This window comes from Mus caroli, unplaced genomic scaffold (genome assembly GCF_978045245.1).
Source record: "Mus caroli unplaced genomic scaffold, Mus_caroli_1 scaffold_6, whole genome shotgun sequence".
Classification (NCBI taxonomy): Eukaryota; Metazoa; Chordata; class Mammalia; order Rodentia; family Muridae; genus Mus; species Mus caroli.
The window spans coordinates 45,703,972-45,729,205 of NW_028227261.1; the positions used below are offsets into that span (position 1 = coordinate 45,703,972).

Consider the following 25,234-nt stretch of genomic DNA (forward strand, 5'->3'; position numbering starts at 1 on the left):
ATTAAGATTCAGTGACCCTACACTAAATTTAAAGCAGATCCTTCCTTCCTCCCATGCCTAAATTCACATACTTTTCTAGTTGGGGATGCCCTCAAGTATTAACAACTCTACGGGGTTTCTCTAATCTCAGCTCTGAACTATGTCATGCTATAGAACCAAGAAATTGCTGTTTTACATCTCTAACTATGGAAGCTCCATACAAAATGACCATATAATTTACTTAATAAGATAAAGAAAAAAATCACAACTATTTTTTCAGTGTATATGACAGAAGAGGCACATGGAGACATTGCCATGTTGTCTTTTTAAGACACAGAAGTATTACTTCAACTAGATCTATAATTTTAAATAACAGTGAAATTAAGGGTTGGCCATTTTAATAAATACTAAAGCAAAGAAAAATGTTGATCTAAATATATATGTGATATTATATATAAGGAAAATGAGGTTTTAAAAAATTAATTCCATTTTTAAAGTATAAAAAATCCTCTAATGACAATGCGATAGTATAGAAGGTAGAGTTACATGATAGTCTACTAAAAGTATAAACCATATAGCTAAATTATTGTTTCATAGGGACACTTTTATTGGTTTAAAGTGTTAACCAAAGTGTCTAAGAATTATCAATGGGGTGTAGTTAGAACTCCAAAATTGAAGAAAAATTTAAAATGCAAATAACTTTGAAAACAATTATTAAGCTCACCACAGAGCTACACTATAATCATTAAATAGACAAGATGGCAAAAATTGCATTTAAGTGATTTAGAGAACTGCCATATTAATTAAACTCGAGCCTAATTATTGATCAATTCCTTCATTCTAAATATGGTTATCTGAGAATGATTATAGAGTAGTTTACAAGATACTACAATAAAATCTGTGTTCATGTCAGTTTTTTTATTTTACAGAGTTATAATTCAAAATATTATTGGGGGGACTGAAGCGGGCAGACTCCTTCAGGTATGCATGAGCTAGGCTTAGAAGACATGGAGGTATAGGGATAGTGTCACACCCACCAGACGCAAAACCCGGCCACGTTCAGGACTTACTGAATGCCTCTTCCCCAAGGGCCTCCAGAAGAGCAAAGGAAATGCTAGGATGTTTGGGGAGCAATTCTTTTATATCCTATTATTATATTCTTAATGTAGTTAGAATAGAAATATGTATTAGTTGCTTACAATATGCATACACAGAATACAGGGTTTTCAAAATAAATATGTAAATTAAAAAGAACAGATGAGACTACAAGAGACACTTAAGAATTAATACCCAAACTTCTGCCTCCAGAGAGCTAGAGTAAGCTTAATGGTTAAAAGCATGCACTGCTCTTGCAGTATTCATATCAACTCACAACTACCTATAACTGCAGCTTCAAAGGGTAACACACCTCTGTTCTCTAGGAGTGTCTGGACTCATGTGCACATTCCCATATACATACACATAAATGAAACTAAATGAGGGCTGGAGAGATGGCTCAGCAGATAAGAGCTCTGACTGCTCTTCCATTGAAGAGGTCCTGAGTTCAAGTCCCAGCAACCACATGGTGACTCACAACCATATGTAATGGGATTGGATGCCCTATTCTAGTGTGTCAGAAAACAGACTCGTATAAATAAAATAAATCTTTAAAAAATTAAATGAACAGCCCTGGAAAAAAATCTGCCTCCTTAAAAAAAGTAGATACTCACTTTATTAATCATAAAAACTAAAACCAACATAAATTAGAATAATCACTGCATATTAGTAATCGTGTGTGTGTGTGTGTGTGTGTGTGTGTGTCTGTGTGTGTGTGCGCGCGCTAAAACATACTGATACTACTAACAAGTGCAAAAAGAATTTCCCCTTGGACTTATAAACTGAAAACCCAGTTCCAGCTTTATCAAGCACGTTCACCTGAGTGTTAATAATTCACAAACACTCATTCAGTTGTCCAGCCAAACAACAAACATGTATTGACTATCTAATGTAATGAAGGGACTGAGGTACAATAGTGATAACCTAGAACAGTGCTATGACAGAGTTTCTGCCACCATGGAGCTTATACACCTTCTGTAAGTGTATGGTAGTAAGGAAGAAGAGACAGGAGTGGGTGGAGTCAAGTAACTTCAGAGTAAGTTCTATAAATGTCGGCATTAATTTCTTCCAGTTATTTTCTATGTAAGATGGGTTGAAATCTTGAAAATAAACGTACAAATGTAGGCAGAGAAACTATGAAATGCCACCATTATATCAGATGCTTTACATATACATGTCATCTGATAATAGGCTCAATGCAACATTTACTCTTTCTTTACAAAAGCAACAGGATAAAAATGTCTAGCAAAGGAGAACCCTATAGGACACTGAGGCACTTTCTACTTTACTGTATCATCACACTTCCCTGAAAAGTAAAATCAGAAAATCTGATTTTTCTGTAGTCATCTCCTCACTCCCCATCCCCAACCTAACCACACTCCCTACCAAAGAAATGTTATTCACTGTTCGCTTGCTTGGCAAAATCCTTCTTCAGAGATTTGGGACATGCTTTAGTTCAATGAGACTAAATAATCATAAATTCCAAATTACTGTCATGTACAAATTAATAAAGTTTACTATACTGATAGCTAACTCAAAGGAATATTTCAGAGATTCTGATCAAAGATATCTTGTCTTCAAACACAGTTGGGTGTTGTTTGTATGTTTTTCCTCAAGTGAATAGATATTGTCATGCATTCCAAAATAAATGGAAAGTCCATTTGATCATATTTTATTTTTGTCATGCTTCACTGCATTATGCCAGTACTAAATAATTTCAAATATGTCCATGTTTGAATATTATGGCAGTCTGGCAATCACATTTAATAGAAATCATGCTATTCTGAGCACTAGTCTCTGATACCTCAACATTACAGCTCTTTCTTTCTTTCTTTCTTTCTTTCTTTCTTTCTTTCTTTCTTTTTTTTTGTTTGGTTTTTTGGTTTTTTGAGACAGGGTTTCTCTGTATAGTCCTGGCTGTCCTGGAACTCACTCTCTAGACCAGGCTGGCCTCAAACTCAGAAATCCGCCTGCCTCTGCCTCTGCCTCTGCCTCCCAAGTGCTGGGATTAAAGGCGTGTGCCACCACTGCCAGGCTACAGCTCATTCTTTATGCTATATATAGTAAAGATAAAATGGAAAAGGACCTTAGTAATTCCAAGCTAAATAAAGCCTGACCTGTAATCCTGTGCATTTCAGGGTGATACCCTTGTGTATCTTCTATAGTTCTGTATGTATATTGCTCTTTCCTTTATTGATCCAACATTCATAAAGCATTTCCTAATAAGTTCTATGCTCTTTAACAGTTACCATGCAGCAGTCTCCAATGGGAATGTCTAGAGCTACCAGACAAGTAACAGATGAGTGAAATGTGACAGGAAAATACTCAGGATTACTTTTAAGAAAATGTACTGATTTGTTATCAATTAATGAACTTGTCCTATCTTGGACCACTCTTAGATCAGCCAAATGAATAAAAACTGTGGAGTTCAGCACCACCAGAAGTTTTTGGTTCTTTAAAATAAGTCAAGGGGTTGGAGAGATGGCTCAGCAGTTAAGAGAACTGACTGCTCTTCTGAAGGTCCTGAGTTCAAATCCCAGCAACCACGTGGTGATTCACAAACACCAGTAATGAGATCTGATATTCTCTTCTGGGGTGTCTGAAAACAGCTACAGTGTACTTAACATATAATAAATAAATAAACCTTTAAAAGAAGTCAAGAGATATAGTTTTGATTAGTTGTTTTTGTTTTAAAAGTGAAGTATTCTAGCTTTTAAATACTAGCAACAGTTTGAAATTATATCCAAGTGGTGGGAAACAATTCTGAATAGACAGTCTGCGAAAGCCCTGTAGGAGAGACACAGAAACGGAAAAAGATGTGATTATCTTTTCCTGACAGGAACTCACAGCCTTTAAAAACTATATTCAGAAACAAATATGTATGATCCAGTATGACAGAATGATAAAGACATCAATAAAAGATCAAGTGGCGAAAAGAAAAGCAACTATCCCCGCCATCCCATTTATTGAGTACCAGGGAATTGATTCAGATACTTTGCACATTTCATGCTTACATCAATCTTGGGAGGAAAAAAACTGAAATAAAATCCTGCTTTATTGAATGTAAGTCTGACTTAACTTTACTCTGTCCAACTAGAAACATACCATCCCATCACTCCAAGTGGGTATTAGTTTTCTGAATCATACACACATTTGAAAACAAATTGTTTTAAATTAATTCAAAACTAATTTCTTTTTCATTTAATCCATTTTGGGAAAAAAATCTGTATATTATTAAGGTAATACTCAATATGAATCTTTGGACATTGCTGTTTGAATTATAGCTGAATCCTAAAAGGTTAAATTGTTGCATATATTCAATATGTACTAAAACGTATTAACTAGTTCATTTAGCAGACATTTAAATAACACCTCCTATGTCTAAGGACTGTTCTAAGCACTTTACAGATTAAACAACTATTTCCAGCCCACTTATAGATGAGGCATCTAAATATAGAAAGAATATAAAATTTATCCAAAGCTGAAATTGTAAATATTAAGATAAGCCTCCCCATTTCACTTGTAATTAAGAAAATTAAAGTATACCACTTTCTTCTTACAATTAGAAAAAAAAAACAACAGTGGCCTTATTTTTGTTTATATTAACTTTAGAACAGTGTCCGTTATAAAACAAGTCCAGCCAAATACGTTAACTAAAAGAGAAAACATCAATTTACATTTTTATAGTTTAAGGCTATCTAATAAGGCTGCTGTGCATTAAAAACTAACATTTGACTTCAAGCCCTTCACTGCTCCAGTCAGTTTTGACCATACAGCCTCTTTCTATTTACCCCTTCCTCTTAACATCCAAACTAATCCACAAAACAAAACCTAAAACTACCTCAGGAACTTCATTAGTCATCCCGAAGTCCAAACAGTACCAGCCTCATAGACAAGAACTCTGAGTAAGCCCCAAGGGTGCCTGACTGTGCCAAGCACACTCTGAGGCGCGAGCTCCTCAGTGTTAATGGTAAGCATGTATCAAAGGAAACCCACTGACGGGCTACTGGAGAGAATCCCCTTTTTCTACAGCCTATAGAGTTCACAAAACTCGCCATTTTTATAAGCAAAGCACATGGAAGAGGGTAAGAACTGGACAACTTATAAAGCAAAATTAGTTGATATTTATAAAAAAATTATCTATGCCAGATCCCTTATATAACAATATAATAAATATCACAAAGTATACAGTATTTAGTCACAACTGCATGTGGCAGCACAATCACTGATGAAGGAAGTTCTGAACACTTAAGAGATGTAGATATTAGATTCAAATTGTCAACCTCATTCATTGTTCTAGTGATTCAATTAACCATCCAATCTCACATGTTTTCTATACCAACACATACCCCAGCCACCCTATTAAATATGGCAACCTTCTCCACTTTTACAGTGGATAAACGAGTACCTACAGATTTGTGCAACTGTTGTTCCTACTTTTCCAGTCAGGCATTTAATAGACAATGTAAAGATAATATAACCAAATGAAACTATCTCCATAAATAGCCTTCTTTCATTTCAGAAATAGAATACTACCACTCAATCAAAACTCTATGAATGAATCATCTTGCCCTCACCCCCCCCCCCACGACCTTTCCATCCACTTCTTCTCCTCCATACCAAGGCCACTATCATCTCTCAGCTGGAATAGAACACTGTCTCAGTGATCTCTGTCACTCATTTCTGCTTCCTGCAATCCATTCTATATACAACAGCATTTTAAAAAACACACCAGAATAGTGTGACTTCCCAAACTAAAACCTCTAAAAGCATCCTACTACACTTAGAATGATCTGACTCACCCCATCTTTCAAAATTAATAACATCATTATCCTCCTTAGCCACGGGTTATTTGTTTAAAGATAAATTCATGACCAAAGCTGATTCAGTTAACTCAGCTTCAATATTTTTCCTGTAATAGAAAATGCAAATTTTAAATGGCACAACTGACATTACAAACTGGCTGCTCCTGCATCTCAATGCAAATACACTGACAAAACCGAAAAGAAACAGAAAAAAACAAACAAACAAACAAGCAAACAAAAGAAAAAACCTAGCTCAAAATAAGATGAAAACAGCTTACACTTTGTTGCACTAGGTTATTACTCAAACATTTTAAAACTTAAAACAAACAAACAAGCAAACTAGCTAGGCAATGGAGGTATATCCTTTACTCCCAGCACTTGTGAGGCAGAGGCAGGTGGACCTCTCTGAGTTCAAGGCCAGTCAGGTCTACAGAGTGAGTTCCAGGACAGCCAGGGTTATACAGTCAAAAGCTGCCTTGATAAAAACAAACAAAACAAACAAAAAAACCATAGTAACAACAACGAAATCTATCCTGTGTCAGCCACCCTATAACAGACAGGTCTTGATGTGACTTAAACATCAAAGAAAATTTTTTCCTGTAGCTTCATTCTTTCCCTTCTTTCTACTAATATTTTTAGAGACCCAGAAAAAATACTGCTTCCTGAAAAAGAACACTTCTCTTAGCCATATAAGTAAAACAATCCTGTCTACATTACATTTGTTACAGTTTGGTCTATATTTAAAATGCCCCTCCAAAGACTCATACATGGAAGGCTTGATCTCAAATGGAAACAGTACTCAAAGGTAGAGTCCAGAAGAAATGAATCATGAGACTTTTGCCTTCACCAGTGGATAAATCCAGTGATAAAACCAAATTTTAAATGAACTACTGGGAGATACTGGTACTGTGAAAGGTGAGGTCTGTTTGGCACAAAGTCATCAATAGGGGTTTCTTTGAAGGTTATCTTGCTTGGCCCTATTCAGACTCTCTTCTCCTCAGGCACCATGAAGCAAGCAGGTTTGATCTGCAATGTACTCGCCATCATGATGTTATTTCCCATAATCTTACAAACAAGGGGGCCAAGTAACAACAGACTGAAACTTCTGAAACTTTAAACCAACATAAATCATTCCTTCTTTTAAGTTATTTTTAATACCTTTGTCATGATGAAAAGTCTAATAGAAGTACTTATTAATTCATCTTTAATGTTTATCTCCTCCAATAAAAATTCCACATGCAAATCATCAACTTGGTGTAAACTGCTAAGCTGGTGCTTAGCATACAGCAGAAAGATCATGAATGCTGCATTTTTCCTTTATAAAACCAGGCTCTTATAGTAAAAGTCAAAGGGAAAAAAAGAAAGTCACGGAACAGCTTTAAGAACTTCTAGATAGACATGGAGGATAGGAGCAGCTGAAAAGGAAGAAGCTAATACAAGACTCAGATGAAATGAGAACAATTATCAGTTTTATAGATGGAGAAAGCCAGAACCAGTAACCTTGTGGTGATGAAGAGCCTCTCTTGAGGAATGCACATTAACTGTCCTTTCTGAACCTACCCATCCCATTCTCTGTCTTCCCTTCTTCCCTCTGTTCATTTTCCTTTCTCTGTTAAATATGCATTAAAACATTTTCTTCATAAATTTTAACTTTAATACTTTTAGGAGAAGTATTGTGTTAAAAGTTTTAATTGCCCTCATGTAATTATTTATAATAGACATACGGAGATCTGTCATTATCTCAGATGAAAAACTGAAGCACGGAAAGCTAAATAGGTTTTCAAGATCAGTTAGTAGATTACAGATAAGAGTGAAAAGTACAAGATGAACATAAGGAAGGAATAGAGTGGGTTTACTCATGAGGTTCTTATGAGTCAGTACAGTACAATTTTGCTGGAGTTATTCAAGTAGATGCTAAGGTTATGCCAAGGAATGAGACAGTTGGGTTGGTATATACACAAATATAATTATAGCCTTGTGATTTCTCTGTGGTGGAAAGAAACTAAATTTAATGACAAAAGCTACTAAGGAATGGAAACCTAGTTAGACTTGGACATATGGTGATAAAGAAAAAATGTCTTCAACGAGAACACATAAGATCTAAAGACAGTATGACCACAGTCATACAAAAGATGCCCTAGGTAAAAGGAATATCCAGAATGAAGATGATAAGATACATGGAGTTGTGTACATTTAAATACAGGAGCCAATGTAACATTTCATGCTTGCTAAATGAGAAAGAAAAAAAACAAAAACAACAAAATGACCAAAACAGACCAGCTTGTGTAAAATCATTAATACATAAGAGATCTCTGTAAACAATATTAAAAAGGTTTTTTGTTTGGTTGAAATATAGTACAGAGGGCTTAAAGGGGGCCAATCCGACTCATTTTTTTACACTGATAAGAATTAAATTTGAGGACTTGGACGTGCTAGGCAAGTACTTTATTACTGAGCTACATTTCTAGATTAACATGTTTTAAAAAGATTATTTGGTGGGGGCTGGTAAGATGGCTCAGTGGTTAAGAGCACTGAGTGTTCTTCTGAAGGTCCTGAGTTCAAATCCCAGCAACCACATGGTGGCTCATAACCATCCGTAACGAAATCTGATAACCTCTTCTGGAATGTCTGAAGACAGCTACAGTGTACTTACATATAATAAATAAATGAATAAATAAATAAATCTTTAAAAAAGATTAATTTGGGTTGCTATTTGAAGACTAGATTGGGTTAGAAATGTAAGAATCAAATTATGGAAGATTCAGTAGTGGGAGTTCAGCTAAAAGACGATGATGAAAACTAGGTGTGAAGAAGGAAGAAGGGCTTAAATTAGGTGATGTGCGGTTTTTTAACATCCCCTTGGAAATAAAGCCAGGCTTTTAAAGGGAATAAACACTAGCTCTTACAATCCTTCTACCCTCCCCTTCCAGAATTGTGTAGAGTTGGAGAGAGCAAAGAAAGAAGAAAAATTATATAATAATAATTTTTTAAAAAGAATTTTATTGTATCTTCTGGTCCAGACATTCCTCCATTTAGTAATAAACAAATTCAGAATTAAGTGTTTAGTTTGTCAAGGTCGCACTCTTTCTCAATGTAGAAGGAGTATGGATTCTAAAGTGAAGACTGTCTGAACATGAGGATGAATGGGCAGGTCTCTTTCCAAACTGTAAAAACAATTCCTTTGTGGTGAGGCACAGAGATTAAATGTTTGCTTCCAAGTAGAGCAAAACTTAAGTTTCTAAATTTAAATTGGAGCTTTTAAGTACTAGGTCACAACTAGTTCTTTAAAGTAACAAGCTTTTGAGACTATTAGTATTTATACACATGGAACTAATTACGCTTCCGAATAAGGTAACTTAAAATAAAAAAATAACCTTTTCTGAGTTGAAACTAAAATCTAAGCTCTGATAGTCTAATAGACTGGTAACAGGAGTGTCTAATGTTTTGTAAAACTAATATAAAGGTGCCATTGATAGCTTTACCACAAAATACTCTTTAACTTTGTTTTCTATCATGGATTGCTTTTTAAAAAAAATATTTCTTTTTTATGTGCATTGGTGATTTGACTACATGTATGTCTGTGAGAAAGGATCAGGTTCTCTGAAACTGGAGTTACAGACAGCTGCAAGCTGCCATGTGGGTGGTGGGAATCCAACCTGCAGCCTCCGGTAAAGCAGCCATTGCTCTTAACCACTGAGCAATGGCCCCTCGGCCATCACCAGGCCGTATACATGCATTATTTAGAGAAAGTATAAGATGCTTTTATACAGAACTCATATTGTTCTATCACTTTACTTAAAAAAGTTAGACTCTCTCACAGACATCTATAAAATGGAACACTGGGCCCCCAATGGAGAAGCTAGAGAAAGCACCCAAGGAGCTAAAGGGGTCTGCAACCCTATAGGTGGAACAACAATATGAACTAACCAGTACCCCCAGAGCTCGTATCTCTAGCTGCATATGTAGCAGAGGATGGCCTAGTTGGCCATCACTGGGAAGAGAGGCCCCTTGGTATTGCAAACTTTATATGCCCCAGTACAGAGGGATGCCAGGGCCAAGAAGCAGGAGTAGGTGGGTAGGGGAGCAGGGCGGAGGGAGGGTATAGGGAACTTTCGGGATAGCATTTGAAATGTATATAAAGAAAATATCTAATTAAAAAAATATGAAATTGGGAAAACAAAAAGTTAGACTCTAAGAACTTCGATGCCAAAAGTTAGATGTGGTATCATCTTGTCCAAACAGGTTCTCTATGCAGTAGATCAGAATCCTGAAGGTTTTAACTGGTTTCCAAGGAATAAAAGGTATCTCTAATGATCTTTTTAACTTAGTTAGGACATCTAAAAACAGCATTTAGGTGAAATCCACTGATAGATGATCAATAGAAAGCAATTATATATGGTATCAGGAAGCTGCTTCTTCAGGTGCAAGCTGACCATACATTGTATAGAACAAAGCATCATGCTTAGAATAAAATTTACTTTTAGGGCTGGTGAGATGGCTCAGTGGGTAAGAGCACCCGACTGCTCTTCCGAAGGTCCAGAGTTCAAATCCCAGCAACCACATGGTGGCTCACAACCATCCGTAACGAGATCTGGCTCCCTCTTCTGGAGTGTCTGAAGACAGCTACAGTGTACTTACATATAATAAATAAATAAATCTTTAAAAAAAATTTTTTTACTTTTAATCAAATGCTTGAGAAGGAAATCTCATCCTTAGTTTCAAGTGCTTTCCTCCCCTTCTCTGTTTCTGAGGAAAGATCTCAAGTAGCTCAGGCTGTCCTAAAACATGCCTTGTAAACAAGGATGCCCTTAACTCTTGATTCCAAATTCTGAGACTATAGCCATGTAGCATCATGCCCGGCTGCATGCTTTCTGTGCCAAATTTTTACAATGATTGGTAAAAAGCAAAAAGGTAATTAACTGTCATAATACAAATTTTGAATGTTTGTTATTGCGATGGTTTGTATATTCTTGGACCAGGGAGTGGCACCATTTGGAGGTGTGGCCTTGTTGGAATAGGTGTGACCTGGTTGGAATAGGTGTGTCACTGTGGGTGTGGGCTTAAGACTCTCACCCCAGTTGCCTGGAAGTCAGTCTTCCACTAGTAGTCTTTGGATGAAGATGTAGAACTCTCAGCTCTGCCTGCGCCATGCCTGAATAGATACTGCCATGCTCCCACCTTGATGATAATGGTCTTAACCTCTGAATCTGTAAGCCAGCCCCAATTAAATGTTTTTATAAGACTTTGCCTTGGTCATGGTGTCTGTTCACAGCAATAAAACCCTAACTAAGACAGTTATTCTCTGCATATGATTCAATAATAGCCTCAGATACACATCCTAAAACAAATTAATATTTTAGTACATTTAAAATTTTAACCCAATTAGGAATCTTCTGTTTTATTTGATGAGTTTCAATTGCTTGACTTTTCCATCAAACAGTCAAGTACTTATTAAATGAAGTTACTTGTCCACAATTTTTGAATTAAATAGCTTTAGCAACTGTATTAGATCAAATTCCCTGGAGCCTATTTCAGAGTAGAATCCAGTAGCTGATTACCAAAGATACGCCTCAAGAAAAAGAGTGCACTTGTACTTAATTAGAACTGTGTGGATGTCTTTGTTCTTTCAATAAAACTAAGGAAAAGGCATGTCCAATATTTTCTGTCTTAATCTTTCCAAGAAAGTATTCAATCTAATTACTAAAATGAAAACAGACAATAAACCTAAAAAATTATGTTCTTCATTGATGTGCATTTAACTCTGCTTATGAAAGTAGATTGTAGATTAACTACATATTTAATACATATTAGAATAACAGGCTTTTGGATAGGGATTTCCAATGGTCTGGTCAACTGTAAATATTGTGTATAAAACACAAAACACATTTCAGAGTAGCTTGCTATCTGTAGTACTTAACACTTCAGTGTTAAGATTTAAACATGTTTATCTTTTCAAATTTTTTTTAAATTATAAATTATTTTTAATTTAGATGACAATAAATATCACACAGAATTGTCAGAAAGCAGTTTATTAAAACACACAATTATTATAGCTATAGAGGATGTCTTAGAAAAAAAATAAAAATTGCAATGACTTAAAGGTAGAATTAAAATGTATTTTAGGAGCTGGGAAGATGGCTTAGCAGGTAAAGTGATGTTCTGTAGGTATGTGGACTTGAGTTTGGATTCCCAGAGCCTACTGAAGATCATGACTATAATCTCATAGATGCCATGGCAAGATAAGAGAAAATAAAAGAATTCTCAGAAGCTTGGCAAATGCAGTAGTGAAAAAAACAGGAGTCTGACTCAAACAGGGTAGAAGGAAAGGAACAAGAATTTACTTTGTTCTCTTACCTCCATATATTCACTTTGTCATTTGTATGTCCCAGAGTGTGAATATAGGCACATATAGACATCACATACACAAATTAATTTTAAAAATAGTAAATATTTTACATAAATGATATTGTTGATATGATAGGACTCTTGCTAAAACAGCAATAGAAGTTGTCTTAATTCAAAAATTTAAATATATTTCAAATGTCCAAGACATTATACTTGATATATTTGTAGTTATACTATTTTTGACTAGGAAGAATTAATCTGTTACCTCTTTTAATGTAAAATGAAATCTTTCCACTACTATGAGGATGTTCACACTAAATCCCAATGTGAACACTAAAGGGTAGGTTACTCAATTACGCAATAGATACCAAAGCTTAGTGTCAGAAAAACAAGAGAAACAGCTTTAACAAGGCAAAAAAGGACAAAATGCCATCTTTACTGTGTACTTTAGCTAGGGTTTTACTGCTGTGAACAGACACCATGACCAAGGCAGCTCTTGTAAGGACAATATTTAATTGGGGCTGGCTTACAGGTTCAGAGATTCTGTCCATTATCATCAAGATGGGAGCATGAGAGTATCCAGGCAGGCATGCTGCAGGAAAAACTATATCTTCTATATCTTCATCTGAAGGCTGCTCGTGAAAGACTGACATTCAGGCAGCTAGGACTAGGGTGTTAAAACCCACTCCAAAGCCGGGCGTGGTGGCGCACGCCTTTAATCCCAGCACTCCGGAGGCAGAGGCAGGTGGATTTCTGAGTTCGAGGCCAGCCTGGTCTACAAAGTGAGTTCCAGGACAGCCAGGGCTATACAGAGAAACCCTGCCTCGATAAACCAAAAAAAAAAAAAAAACCCACTCCAGTTCTCTTGTTTCTCTCTTGCCCTCTTGGGCTCTTCCCTTCCCCCTTCCCTGTCCCTTTCCCCCTCTCTCCATGTGTTCATGGCCAGCCTCTCCTCTCCTCTCTCTCCCTCCCCGTTTCTCTCTTTCTCCTCTCCTTCCCTCCCCTTCTCTCCCCTTCCCTCTCTCTACATTTCTCTGCCTCTACTACCCTCTTAATTCCCCTCCCCATGCCCTAAATAAAAATTAAAAATTCTATACTTTAAAAAAAAAACAAAAAACCCACTCCACAGTGACAAACCTATTCCAACAAGGCCACACCTCCAAATAATGCTTGGCTTCCTGAGTCAAGCATATACACACCATCACACTGTGTTATGGAAACACATGCTAAGTGACCTTGATTTCCAAACAGACTTTAAAAAAGTTATAAACTAGGTTTGGATGTTCATTCACTGCAGCAAGATTCAGTCAGTAAAGGAAAAGTAGCCTTGTTTGTTTATTTTTCAGAAAGACCTTTGTGCACTGACCATGAATGTGTGGGCTCAAATGGTGTTCCCACCACACTTCCCACCCAAGTACTAGGACTACAGATATGAAACACTGTGGCCATAAAAATGTTTTAAAACAGACTAATCAATATCTTTATTCTTCATACAAAGTGTTCATTCTATCATTAAATACACATTTACTAGAATATGACAAAATATTAATGGAAGCACAATACAAAACTAACTCACAGAAACTGTGTTGATATAAACAGCCTCTTATGATGTCTACTACACACAAGAACTGGCACCGATCCTCTTGAAATGCTACCTTCTAGTTCAACAAATGGCATAAAATAAATATCAAATAAAAATGTAATCTCTTTCATATATTTAGCCCAAATGCTTGTGGAATTTGGTCCCTTAAAACTTTCCAGTGCTTAATAAATTTCACATTTACTTTTTCCTTTTAAGTGGATAATTCCACTATTTTCAGAGTTCTGAAAACACAAACTTACATCACTGACTCAAGATCATTTTCATCCCTCTAAAAAGCCGCCTCCCCTTAACAGGCAAAGAACTTGAATGAATGCCCCTCCAAGTAAATAAACAAATGTCCAACAAACAAATCAAACAATATATTTCCAATGATAAGCCACTAGAGAAATGCAAACCACTTTATGTCCAGTTGGATGGTTAATTATTAAGAAATTTTATGTATATAAGTGTTTGCCTGCATGTATGTATACATATCACATGTGTGCCTGGTGCCTGAGGAGGCCAAAATGAACAGCAGATCCCTTTTCTGGAACTGGAGTGGTGGTTGTAAGTGTTAAAAATCAAACCTGAATCCTCTGCAAGAGCATCTAGTGCTTCTACCATTAAATCACCTCTCCACAAATGCAATTATTTGTTAAAACAAAACAAAACAAAAAACAGAAAACAAGTATTGGTGAACTATGGAAATGCTAAGACAACTGTACACAAAGTTCAACAAAGCAGAAAGGCTAGACACATGTTAAGGTTTAAAACTCTATTTTTAGAAGCAAAAGTTGCTACCATTTTACATAAGAAAACTCTAAAATTGAAAAATGAAGTCAGGTCACTCAAGGATAGGTAAACATTACATAACTTGTTAGTGGTGAGAGGACAGTAGTTCAGGTTCACAGATTATAATGCTTACAGAAATATAAACTCATGCAGTCACCACATAAGTCAGTATGGAGGCTCCTCAAAGAAGCAAAAACAAGAATATCCATATTGATCCAGGCACATTCATTGCTAATCATAGAAATGAAGTATTCTAACTCAACACACCACTGAACTCTCGTGCATCTGTATTTACTGCTGTACTATTGATAAGCTATGGTAACAGCCTAGGTGTCCATCAGCATATGGACAATATTTCATTCAGCTTTAAAGAAGAATGAAATAATGATATCTGGGAAAAAAATAGAAGGAACTGGGGAGTATTATGTTAATCAATAAAAGCCAGACTCAGAAAGAAAAATATTGCATATGAAAAATCCAGATTTAAATAAACATATATATGTATCTACTTAAGAGACAGAGGAGGATATGAAAATAGAAAGGAAACTAGGAAAGGTTAGAAAGGAAGAGGTCTATAGGGAGGGAGGAGAAACAGGACATGTTAATAGAACACAAATGCCATGAAAACAGAAGGGTAACTATTTGAGAGGAGAAGAGACTAGTGGAAGGATAAAAAATAGTCCCAAAGAAATAGCCTATGAGCACAAAGTATAAAATAGTATGTAGATATGAAAACATCACAATGAAACAAATACTTACCAAATATACATTTTAAATGTTTTGAAAGCATGCTTATTTGAAATTAATATCTAAAAAGCTTAAAGTACTAAAAACTACTTGCATAATTACTTCTGCAAATGCCTCGGGTACATATAATCTCATCGCTTAACAAATTTTTCATTTCTAATTTAGCTATTCTTTAAGATCACCTATTCTATGACCATTTTATCAGGAGGCCCTGACATTAAGAAATAAACATTTTACACTTTTCCTATTTTAAGATGCATATAGTCTAACAAGAGAAGTAAGTAAATATGAAGTAATCACAAATGAATGAGGTATACCTGATATATATACACAAAGAGAACACTCAGAAAAGAGACATCTAACCTGAATAACACAAAATTAACTACCCAGATTGAATAACTACCTGGCTCACAATAATGGATTCAAATTACTTTTGGGAGTTTCAACAAATCAATTTGTCCCCTTAGAGAACAAAGCCATAAGTGACGTCACTAAAAGAAAAAAAAGTAAAATCGAGGATCCTAACTCCAAAACCAGTTCCTAGAAATCCAAAATACATTTGGGCAATAAAGGATGTGTATCATCAAAAACAATTAAAACGAAAGCAACATTTGCTTTGAGTTATGATATGTATGCATGTTAATATGTAAACCACATTCATTTTGCAAATATACTTTACACTTTGTTCCATTTCAATTTCATCATGGAAATACAGGCATGTAACTTTGAAGTACTTTTGATAGTAATATGAAAATGACTATTGTCTATACCAGTAACAGTTTGAATTTAGTATAAATTATAACGCAACAATTTGCTTTGGAAACAAAAGCAAAAAAGTTTTCATAAAAATTCAGAAGCCTTACTACTGCATAATTATATTAATTTAAGTGTGATTTTCATGTTACTTTTCCTCCATGGTGATCATGAAACTTTTCTATAATATGGAAAGAAAACAAGTTAGGATCCCGATTCCAAATTTGTATTAACACGTACTATAGTAACTATTTGGTACTAATATGCCTACTAGAATTATTACATTAAATTGATAAAGATTTAACTGTCAAAAAATTGTGTGTCAAACAGGTTTCTGTTCATCTAAAATATAAACTGGGGTTATAAGTATATATGTCTCTAACCTTTCTAAATATTTCAAGACTGTCTAATGGTGCCGCCATGGACTTACTAAGCTATAAAACTAAAAGTAGGAAGATAATTGTATAAATAAATACAAATTAATGCTGTGAATGTATGATAATTACATATTCAAGAGGCCTAGCAGGTATATAAAACCTAACATGGTACTTGTTTTTTAAATTTATGAAAATAAAAGACCACCTCACTCTCTTTAAAAATAGATACTTTCACTCTAATGGACAAAATATTCTACTTATTTCCTCATTTATAATATTTTCAAAACTAGTTAGTATAGCACTGATGTTTTGAAAAATAAACAAATACCTGGCAAAGAAAAATTTATTATTATTATTATTATTAAATTTTTCCTCATAGTAAAGACAGTTTAAAAACACTTTAGACTGTATCAGTCAAATAGAAAGAAGTCATGACCCTATTGACTGCTAACAATGAAAGGAAATTTTATGTTTATAAGAAACTATAAAAGGAACTTTTTGCTTTCTTACCTCTTAAGGCAATCCTGGACTTCTGTAGTGCATTTTATGCTTAACTACAAAACTGCATAAGTCTGACCTGCATTTTCACAAGCATGTATGTCACATTATCCTCCCAGAAAGCTAGGTCCTTGGCATGGTGTTTGTTTTAGAGAGAGGAATATTCCCTGCATGCCTGTAGCCATTTCAGAAACTTCTGGAGTTGGTCATACAACTTTTTTTTAAAATTTACCCTTACAATTCCTTTGTTTTAGGTGTTATGCCAGCAATAATTCAAGATTTATGGAGATTTGACAAAGTTTCTATGAAATTACTCATAATCAATGCAAGGAATAACTATAGTTGAAACACAGTGAATACATACTTGTTTTAAACTACACTGGATACAACATTTTAGGACATTGCAGGCTAAAAGTGTGCTAGCATATTTAGAAATTCCATTTTGTATTGTTGGTCCAAATATAATTTGCTATCCTCTGTCATCCACAGCACTTTCAGCATTATTCTTTTCCAGGTACCTCTTTTCTTGTTTCCTTCATCCCTTCCCATCAATGTCCAATGTTCAATATTATTTCTCCAATTGCCCTCCCTCTACCCCCATGCATTAGCTGTAAAATAGATGTAAAGCTTGGTGTATGTCCAAAAATCTTATGATCAAAATACATACTTAGCAAATTGTTTGGCTAAATCTTTCATGTATGATGAAAGATTATTACCACAATTCATTAGCAAATTATAGACTTTGAAATGTAGGCAGACAAATATTTGGCCCTGTATCAATCAATCTGGACCAGCTGGGTAGAAATTCACACAATCCCAGGAAACTTGGGAAGTGGAGTGCTCTTTCATTTTTCATTCACTTGAAACATTAAAGAAAAATTATCATTCTATAAAAATGTCCTCTTTTCAAAAATTTAGCTGAGTGATTTTAGAATGAGTTTTATTTTCAGTCAATTACTATTTTAGAGTCCAATAGACTGAACCCTTTCTCCTGCAAATTATTGTGGGGAAATAACAGCTAATATATACTTAACCATTATAATCTACTTTTAAAGGTTAAATATTTAATAAAGGTTATATTGCCCACATATAGTCAGGACACTTGTATATTCACTAATTGAGCATGGAAAGTGGTTTTACAGTTATTCACAATAAATAATATCATTCCCATTCATACTCTGAGGTTCTCTAGCCTGGTCAAGTGACCTTGTACAAAGATTCTGATTGATCCTGCATCTGCCTATTTTGGTTAAGCTACAAGGCCACATACAGGGACAGCTGCACTTTAGGAGCAACTTAAAACAAATTTCATCCTGGTGGCATCTAATCCAGCGCTTGGTACAAGATGCATGGAGAAGTCAGTGTCAGAATTAAACAATGACGGCTTTGCAATGAACAGATGCTTTTGCCTTGCAGCTGTAAAACCGCAGAAAAATCCAGTGCTCTACTGTCTGGTCACGCAATGACCACAAAGCAAGGAATACATTTGTCATTTATACACTGTTTGCTGTGAGCTTTTAAAGTCCTTTATTTTTTTAAAAAAATAAAAAAAAAAGAAAAGAATAATAAGAAAAGATTGGTTATATGGAGGGTAATAAAACTACAAACTAAGTAACAGAATTTTCGTCAAAGTACATTTACCAGAAGGATAATGTTTCAAAAAGATAATTATTTGACTACACAGTGCTATGCCATATTAGATGAAAGAAAAATACCATAGCCTGATATTTTAGGAGGTTGGGTCCAAATAATTTTTGGCTTAGAATGATAAATATGAAAATTATTTTCTATATTTAGAATTACCTTAATATACATTGAATAAGTCCACTGTATTTATGAACATTTTATATTCATTTACCAATCCTTTAATCCTTGCTTGTTGTTTATTTGGTTCTTTGTTTTTGCAAAAGGAAGACCAATGAATGGGATATTACTTACTACATGGCTGGAGAATACTTAAATGTTAAAAGATAATATGGTGCTACAGAAGGCCATGATGAAATTTGAGGCTGTTCCCAACTCTAGTAATCGTGTATGTGACATTTGGGGACCTAGAGATAATAGTTTAATACTGAAATAAATTATTCGTTTATTTATTTATTCAAGCACTGACTCTGTTAAGTCAGAGAAGAGGCTCCAGCTAAGCAAATGACTATCCAGTCATGATCAAACAACTTCTACTAACTGAGGTTCTGGTTCTAACACCAGTTCTTCACTCTCTACAATTTAAAAAAATGCAGTTACATTTCATTTATTTTAATTTTGTTCCCTTTTTTCCTAATCTATTTTTTTCTTGAAATATTTTCTCCCCAAGGATACCAATTCATTAACACCTATTGTTTACAAATTTCACTGGACATTTGTTGGTGGAATGTTTGAAGGAATTCCCTTTTATCTTGCTCCATCCTCCAAATATAATTTCAATATAAAATCCCAAAGAAATGAACACAGTAATAGTTTATTTCAAGTTCCAAAGTACTCTTCAGATACAAGTCTGAAAATAACAATTTTTGTGGTTCTGAAAAATAAAAATTTCTGTAGTTAGTTTTACATTTTTATAATTTATTTTCTCAGCATATATTTCTAAGCAAACATAAAAGGCATACTTACCAGTATATTATGTCTACTCAAATATAAATGCCATGTATTATGAAAGCATTACAAACTTTACTATGAAACATTTATAATTATACTCCTAATACAATTTTGTTATCTTAATTATTAACTATCATTAGAAAGAATTCAAATAAGAATATTGGTAATATGGGGTTAAAAAAGATAATCTGTGCCATTAAAATACACTATAAAAAAAATGAGTGACTTGCTTAAGTTTAGAGTTGTTTATGACGTTATCTCATCAAAAGAAAAACAAAGGGCACATAGTTTTTTTAAATGTGATCATTTATATATTAGCTACATACATTGTCATAAGAAAACATTTACACTGATAGCATTTAAAATTACAGTATTGTAGATGAACAGCTTTAAATTTAAGGAATAACTATAAATATAAAAGAAAGCTACATTAGTTAGTATTACATGACTACTTAGTAAACCAGAATTATATTAACAAAACTGTGAATATATTTTGTTTGAAAATATAATTCAGCTTAAGGTGAGTAATTGTGATATTGATTCATATTCAATATTCCCTTATTTCATTATATATTTTATGCAACTCTAGAAACTTATAAAAATAATTAAGTAAATAGTTCCTTTTAAAGCATATTTTATCATTTTAATTCACTATAATGGCAATGTATTTTTAAAGTATGTGTTTTACTCACAAATACGTAAATAAATCACAAACCAAAAGCTAACAGATGTGTGACTTCTAATTAGTTATAATAATCTCTGCTTCAATGCCATTAGAATGAGCCTCTCTTTTCTTTTGAAAACTCAAAAAGCTTTCCTTTGAATTTTAAACTGTCAGGGTGCTTCAAAGTCAATGTACAAAATCTGCTTTGATTAAAATTTTAGACATCTACAGTGATAACTTTATGAAAGGAAAATATTAAATTATAATTATCCTAAACAGACACAGTCTTGTGAAACTAACCCTACATTCATGTTAAAACACAAAGAGTTGAATATAATGAATTTGATTCATCCTCGGACACAAAGCTTCACCACAGTAAACTCAGTCAACTGTTGCTCTTGCGCTTATATTCATGGTGCTTAAATAGCGCACTTTAAAACAAAAAAAACTCCAATTGGCTTTTCATACATCCACCCTCCCCAAAAATAACGCACTTGAAAAACTCAAATGATATGAAAGGCTTCAAGGCCTCTTTTCTCCCTTTCATACCCTTTTTTTTATTTCTGTTTGCAGTAATCTGCCTTTCTCTTTCTCTTTCTCATTGCTACAGAGCAGGCGAGGAGGCTCAGAGCTTTGAAAAGGGGGCTCTGTGTGTAATGGGTCCACTAGAATTAATTTACTTGCACTAAATCCATTGAGCACAGAGGTCCCCCCCTTCTCAAATCATTTGGAGTCGAACGCAGCCCCCAGCCTTTGTAATTCTAGTAAAGCACTTAAAGTGCACAGTAGGTGTTCATGAGGACCATCTGGTCAAAAGCAAAACAAGCTGCTGATTTTGCCTTTGAATAGAATGAAGCAAGTGTGAATTAGTCTCTTCAATTAGCACTATTACAACCTGTCAAGTGCATATTGTAAAACAGGATTATTACAGTATTGGTCACCAGTGCAATTATTTACTCTCTGCCTTTTCTTGCATATAAAAAATGTCTTATGTTTATTGGTTTCTGATAACTGAATGTAATTTCTCTCAACTCAGGCATTTTAAAACTATCAACACAGAAACCACAGGTTATAAATATGATAGGCTAAGATGTTAGGATACAAGTATCTTAAGTAACAAAGAACTAAAGCATTGCCCTTAACTTTTAAGAAAATTTCATTTTTATTTGTGTTACAGATGAAAAATACTTATGCTTTTTAATAATGTCCAAATTATTCTAAAATATTTCTAGAAATATTTTAGAAATAGAATATATTTCTATGCAGAAAAATATTATCATTTCAAAATAGTTGTATCATAAATATCAATTAAATTTATTTCCTAAGGGATACAACAAAAACACAGAAGATCTCAATAAGATAATCACTATTTGTTCATTTGAAGCAGTATCATTCAACAAACCTTTTTTAAAATGCAACCTGAGACCAGTAATATATGTACCTCATATTCTCCATATTTGGAAAGGTGAAAAAATGGCTTGAATTCATACCTGGTTGTTAAAATCATCTTACATTCTTTCTAAGATGTCATTTTTTTTATTTTAAGTTTTTAAAAAAATGATATATGCTAATTAAAACTGCTCATTCTAATTGAGTTAATATATGCCACTTATCTTGCAGTAAGAACAAACCACTTAAACTTTTAATTAAGTAAGCACACAACTTAATTTACCCTCTTGCATATGAACATTCTCAGCCACCTCACTCTTTCTTCAATTCTTTGCCAGTAGCTCCCCACCCCATATTGGAAAACAAACAACCCCTTCCCCTACTCCCCCCCCCCAGAAAAGGCACCTAATACTTCAAAACATTTAAAGAAAGGACACAACAGTTAAGTTATAATCTATTTGCTAATAGAAAGTGCTCGCTAATATAACTTGTGAAGAACTACAAATTTCAAAACAGTTACTGGCCACCAGCCTTAGCTTACAGTCCAAAGCACACATTAGTTAGGATGAGAAAGCACCAAGAACAGAGCAAACACACACAAAAATAGCACACGGTTTAAATTTTAGAATCAAAATTAACATCCTGATTTTGCAATTATTTTTAAGAATTGGTATGATTTCCTTAGATACCAATCCTACCACAATTGGTTTCCCACTTAAACATCAGTTTGTGTAACATGGAGCTAGTAGTGAAATGTGCTACTTGCTCCCTGTACGATATGGCTTCATGGGCTGTCAATTTTCCCCATTCATTCCCATTAAGAACTAAATCAACATTAATAAGAATAGTGAGAATTCTAGGGTAAAGTGAAACTTAGGAGGGGATTTAAATAATTCCAATAGCTATTCATTGCACTTCTCACTGTAATAGATAAGTAATACTCCATGATTCTGCACTAAAAATACTTAAGATTTCTTATCTTTGTTTTTCAGATCAGGTGTATGTTTCTTAAGTTTATATGACATCTACAGAAACGTAGAAACTTGCCTAACAGAAGCTTTTGCAATAATGAGGCAGACAACAAAGAATCAGTTTCCAAGGAAAGTTGGCCTGATTTCAGGGACTTTATATCCTCTTCCACACCTGGGCTAAGGATTTGTAGAGGCAAATCAGCCTTTCTTCCCTTGTGTTAGCCCACCCCAAGTGCATTGGAAACCACAGATTTTTAAATTATTAGAATCTTTACAATTTAATTGTTGAAACCTGTGAACTCTCAAGAGTAGAAAACTGATTAAAATAAGATAGGCTTGTTTAAATTTTGAAGGAATTTGAGTATTTTAAAGTGTGATTAGTATTAGAGTGCAAATTGGTAGAAAGTTGGGGTTGTCATAATGTTATTACAATATTACTCGATAATTTTCTGATATATAGTGTTATCGTGAAAGAATAAGGATTTTTACTTCTTATAACTACTTGCAACTATCTCCATTTTAATCATCTCTAGAGGTAACTGACTCTCCTCACATAGAATATGTAAGTTGAAAAATCTGTAGCGAGCTTAACACAAGAATGAAATCAAAACCAAAACCTAGCACCCAAAGGAAAACAGTCACATGTTGTAAAGCAGCAGCTCAGAGCCAGGATGAGCCAACACTTGTAGGAACACCAGCTATCACCACCAATTTGCTTGACCACATGCTACTGAAAATATATTTGAAATTCTAACTTATCTTAGCAGTAGTCTATAAATCAGTATTTTCAAAGATTTATTTTGTTCAATTAATAGTTACAAGCGGTGCTAATTTCAGTCTTACTCATTTCATAGTTATCTGAGTAAAAAATACTGTAAAAGCTTTCTTTTAAAAATTCAAGACTTTCAAAGCATTAAGAATGTTTTACCTAGAAAATGAAAATAATTTACTGTATTATTTATTGATGAGATGTTTTTAATCTACTCCTTTAAGCTGTGTGTGTGTGTGTGTGTGTGTGTGTGTGTGTTAGTGATTACAATTTATTTTGGGGCTTACTACTGAAAAAAGATTGCTAAAACTGATGATGGATAAATTTACAATTTAGAATCTAGAACATCAATAAGCTTCCACATTAAAAACAAAAATACTAGTATTAACACAGAACTACAAATTGTTTCAAAATTGTACATTTCTCTTAGTGCAATTAAACTGACTTACAGTAGCTTAGCAAGCAAAAGGCACTGTGAGTTGCCAGGCTGTCCACAGGAACACTTTTCCTTCCTGAAACCTGCCTCAGCACTGGATCCCACTGGGCCAAGGAAAAGCCAGGGAACTATGCTCAGCCAGTTGCTCCACAGCCTTCATCAAAGTTACACAAAATAAATAAAGCAGCCCATGTGGAACTGTCTACTCACAGTACAACAATTTTCACTAGACATAATATTTCTTTCTTAATAACAAGAATTTAGAAACATATTTTAAATTAATTTTTAAAATTAAACAGGAAAGAAAAGCTATTACCAAGAAATACACAGGAATATCTGTCATTTAAAAGACGCTCCTCAAGCACTTTTCACAAGATATTACGAAATGATAAGGAACAGATTTCAATGTTTTGAAGTCCTTGACACTTAAAATATATTTGATAATCTAAATAATATACCAGAGAACAGTTTCTGCCAACTGTGGCACGCAATGGCACATTTACAGAATTTTAAATATTTCTTTTAATAATTGATGTAGTCATTTTGAATCATTCTGCATAGGATATCAGGTGTGAGCAGATTGCATTAACATTGCTTAAACATTTCAACTTGTCAGTATGGCCAACTCGATTTCGGAAATATTTGCAGTATTTTCCCATCGAAACAGTAATAAAGGCAAAATAAATATATGCCACTACTTTATAATCACCGAACATTAATGAATATTTTATGTCTTTTTAAATCTCCCTGTTTAATTTAAAAGGGTGAAATTAAGTCTCCTCGCTGCAATATGCCAATTATCTGTAAATCAAACAATAACTTGGCCATTATGCTCCTTTTTGTTAATATAAGAGAAGCTAATTTGAAAACACTGAGTGGCATTTTTAGGCTATCAGCTTAATAGTCCTTTCTGCCCTCTTGTGGGAGGAAGTCGAAACACACTCAAGTCAGTTAAACTAGCAATGCAAAAGAGAGGGTTTGAGAATGAGCGAAACTGCACACAGAGTTTAGCTATAAAAATTTCACCTAGAAGACAGAGTTTCCTATATTGTCTTGCTTTATTGTTTAACTGGAGTTATTGTGAAGCTAAATTTCCTTATTTAATTAAATGCTCATATATACAATTTAGATTTTATTTTCAAAGATCCCTATGATAAATCTGACAGAATCATATTTAAATTTTAGATTAAAATGCCTTTCAAGAAATTAAAATTTTAAATTTAGAAGATAGAATGCCATAAAGGTTAAAAATGAATAGGCAATGTAAAAACAAAAAATTCCAGAAAATTCAAATAAATAAAATAACTTGATGAATGTAGAAGTCAGAGAAAAGGCTGAATGTCACTGCTTAGTTATATACCAGCTATTCAAGTTATCAATGGAGAAAAGAAACTTAGAGAAAAGTTCTTTATGACAAACTCAAAAGATAGAAATCAT

The 25,234-nt window shown here is 34.1% G+C and overlaps 1 protein-coding gene across 1 annotated transcript in view; it reads right to left on the minus strand.

The window, feature by feature from the left end:
* Faf1 (Fas associated factor 1) overlaps positions 1–25,234 on the minus strand; it is a 298,892-nt gene that overhangs the window by 184,152 nt on the left and 89,506 nt on the right. The gene's annotated exons all lie outside the window — the stretch shown is intronic.